The sequence below is a fragment of the Piliocolobus tephrosceles genome, chromosome 13 (assembly GCF_002776525.5).
Source record: "Piliocolobus tephrosceles isolate RC106 chromosome 13, ASM277652v3, whole genome shotgun sequence".
In the NCBI taxonomy this organism is placed as follows: Eukaryota; Metazoa; Chordata; class Mammalia; order Primates; family Cercopithecidae; genus Piliocolobus; species Piliocolobus tephrosceles.
Window position 1 is genome coordinate 123,806,683 of NC_045446.1, and position 3,923 is coordinate 123,810,605.

A 3,923-nucleotide genomic window follows, 5' to 3' on the forward strand; every position below is an offset into this window, starting at 1 on the left:
TGTCCTGAAAGAAACTGGAATATACAAGCAGGGTGTGAGGAGGGCGAAGCAAGCAGGCCCTGCACTGTGCTGTGCCCACCGCAGTCCCTCATGTCTTCACTGGAGGTTCAGACCCTGCCTGGGCCTAGCCTGGGCTTCCCTCCTCCTCCGCAGGGAGGAGCCACTCTATTCCCACTCTGTCCGCTGCTCTGCAGAGCAGCCTGACCCCAGGTAGAAAGGAGTTTTCATTGCATTAAAACATTTTCTCCACCACAAAAGCAATATAGAGTCATTATGCAAACTATGTGGTTCACAGATAAACAAAAGGAAAAAATGCAAATTAACTATAATCCCACCATTCAGCGAAATGTATGTTTAACACCTTGAGATGACCAGCATTCCTCTGCGTTTCCCAGAAGGAAACGTCTGTGGAGAAATCGACGTGTGAAACTTGCTACAGATCTTCCTCAGGCCAAAACTCACCTGAACACAGAATCTTCATATAGTAGTTTTTAATAAAACTTGTCTTCTGTGACACAGGTTTTGAGAAATTCTAGTGCAATCCCTGCTTGTCCCTGGCAGCGGGGCCCCCTAATGCCGTCCCTGTCAGGCTGGTGGCCTGTCTGTCCCTGTGGAGAGAACACGACCTGGCACTGCTGTGACCGCCGGTTCCCAGGCCCTATGGGATGAGCCACGTCCTCACGGCAACCCTACCCTGCCTGACCTCTGGGTCTGTCTCATGGTTATTGTCTCTTTATTTTTCAGCTACCTCTTGTCTTCGTAACATTTATGTCCTTGCCAGCATATGGGCAGTTTGATTAGGGGAGAATTATCACCCTTTTAATGCAATATACAACCAATGTGAGATGCAGAGACACTGAGTCTTGTTTAAATTTTCTTACAAATCGGAGGGCAGGCACAGTGGTTCACACCTGTAATCCCAGCACTTTGGGAGGCCGAGGCGGGTGGATCACCTGAGGTCAGGAGTTGGAGACCAGCCCAGCCAATGTGGTGAAACCCCATCTCTACTAAAAACACAAAAGTTAGCCAGGCATGGGGGCAGGTGCCTGTAATCCCAGCTACTCAGGAGGCTGAGGCGGGAGAATCGTTTGAACCTGGTAGGTGGAAGTTGCAGTGAGCCGAGATCATGCCACTGCACTCCAGCCTGGGTGACAGAGTCTCCATCTCAAAGAAAAAAGTTAAATAAATAAATAAATAATAATTTTACAAATCTGAGACATGTGCCTGAAAGACACGTCTTAGAACTCTCGCCAACTCATTGATCAAGTCACCTATCCACAGAATAACTGAGTCATTCTGCTGTCTTCACCCAGGAAAGTGATCAGGTCTTTATGACTCAAGGCTGGGTTTGCTTGTAGGAAATCCCTGTGTGGGCTGCATGATTCGAGAAGCATTGGGGATTTCTCCCTCAAAAATATCTTTTCCATGGATGCCCAGGGAGCTCTCATGGAAGATATCAGAATGGTCTTTGGCCTGGAGATGCAGTCATCCGCAGATCTCTTCTCGTTTTAACCACCTCCCTCTCCTCCGTGGGCTCTCTAAGGAAAATATATGCATAGGCTAAACTGGCAAAGGAAAGCAAAGTAACATTATTAATTGGGGCTTTGGTTCCAAGCCTCCAAATAGATTCCATTAAACTAGGTCGGACTCAATGGGAAATTCTTCACGAGAATTTATGAGACTATGCAATAGGGCAGATCAGAGCTTAGAACCACGTGCTGGGCAGTATATTCCTTTCTGTGCACTCGCAACCAGACGCTAAGCTGAACTCCACCAACCAGGCCAGGGAATTCCTACAATAGCAGGAGGAAATGGAGTCACAGCACGAGGGACCCTGCTGGTCTGCAGTGCTCACTGCAGAACCATCCAAGCCTGGTTGCTGTATCAGGAAGAGAGAACACTCAGAGAGAAAGCCCGTCTGGCCCTTGGCACTTCTCGCTGCAGTCACTGCAGAGGTAAGAGAGAGCAGGGACCACTCTGTCATGTGTTTTCTCTGAGAACAAGCCCAGGACAGTATGACTAAGCATTGACCGAGAGTTTGGAATTTCCTGTCCTTGAAGCCACAAGCAACCCCAAACTTGGCAACGTACAATAGCAACTGTTTTATAACACTCTTGGGTTCTGCGAGCCAGGGATCTGAGAACAGCATTGTGGGGTGGCTTATCTCTGCTCCACACTGTCTGCATCCTCAGCTTGGAAGACCGGGAGGCTGGAGGCAGCTTGGCAGCTGAGGTCTGAAACCCCCTGCAGGCATACTCCTTCATATGGCAGTTGATGCTGGCTGTTGGCTGGGACCTCTGCTGGGCTTCCAGCCAGAATATCTGTTTGTGGCTTCTCCATGTGGTTGTTTGGGCTTCTTCAAATTTCTTCTAAGAGTGAAATCCCAAGAGAACCAGGCTGAGACCGTATCACCTTTCGCACGGTAGCCTTGGAAGTAAAATCATGTCCTTCTCGTTGTCCTCTGTTAATCAGGGCAGTCGCAAAGATCCAGCCAGACTGAATGAGAGCGGACAGACATCATCATTCCATGGCTGGTGTGTTAAGCTTACATTGTAAGAAGAGCGTGTTGGGATGGACAATGTGATTACTTGCCACACCAACTCTCCCGTGATTAGTAATCAAGTGTCTATATGGACCTTGTGGAAGCAAGCGGGAGAGAAACAAGAGTCCTAAGTTTCTCCCAGATACTGACTGATACTGGGAAACCCGCCTAAAGCCCACTGCTGGAATCCATCTCTGGATCAGAGCACGCAGCTTCAGGACAGTGAGTAATTAAGCTGTAGCCAATACTGACGACACACTTGGATTGTCTATTGGTCATTTTAGAAAGCGGACAGGACTGAGGATCTAGACGGATAAATTGTTTTTTGGTGAAGCGTTTTGTGACACGTTTCGTCAATAGGTTCCTATCAGGAAAATGCTGAGGAGGCTGGAGATGAAAGCTGAACAAATAACTGGAAGAAAAGAAGAAGAAAGACCTTCTTTAAGCATTGGCTGCCTCACCATTTGACCTTGACCCGTCCTTCCCAGAAGGGAGAGTCAGCTGGGCAAGAGTTTTGCCTCCATCGGTGGAGTCATTTTATCAGCACCCAGCCTTCGAGTGCTTCTTCACGGAGGGACAAACTCAAGCACCAGGCAGGGAGGTGACAAGTGTGTTCTCCAGGCCTGGGGTTTCAGGCGAGGGTGGAGGTGTGGGGCCAGCAGGTGGTGGCTGTCAGCTCTTCCCCATGAGGAAGATGACACTAACATGCAGGTTGATGCAGGTAGAGCAGAATTATGGGATGTTACACCTTACATACAGAAATATCAGTTATGTTTCTTTAATTGTCAGTGTCAAAAAGATATTTTTTCTACAAATAAAGGCCATATTTGGAATGATACAGAGCATGTCACAAAAGGAAAATTGCACCTGTGGCTCACAAGCCACAGTAGCTCCTGGGAACTGAATCTCGGGGTCCAGGAACAGTCTCGCCTGTCATTGTAATCTGGATTCATGAGCTCTGACTTTCCGCAGTCTTTGAGTCACTGAGCACAGGATCCGATTTCACAGAGGATCCAGGTAATCAGCCAGCTTGAGTCACACTCCTGCAGCTTGGCTAGGGTAGAGATTCCTGACCAATAGTTTCATAAGATCTTATCCAGTCAGGAGGGACTGGGCCAATCTGAAGTGCAGCCAAGGCTGAGAGCCACAGACCTGGAACCTGGGTACTCAAAGCGCTGTCCACGTCCCAGCAGCACTGGTCCCTCCAGGAGCTTGTTAGAAATGCAGAACCTCAGAGCCTCCGTTAAAAATATTGGATGGGAGTCTGCACATCGCACCTGAGAAGCCATGAGCTGGGCTGATGCCGTTCGGCCGGGTAGCATCGCAGTCACTGGGCAGCTTTTAAACCACAGCTGCCCGGGCCCACTGCAGACCTGCCCAA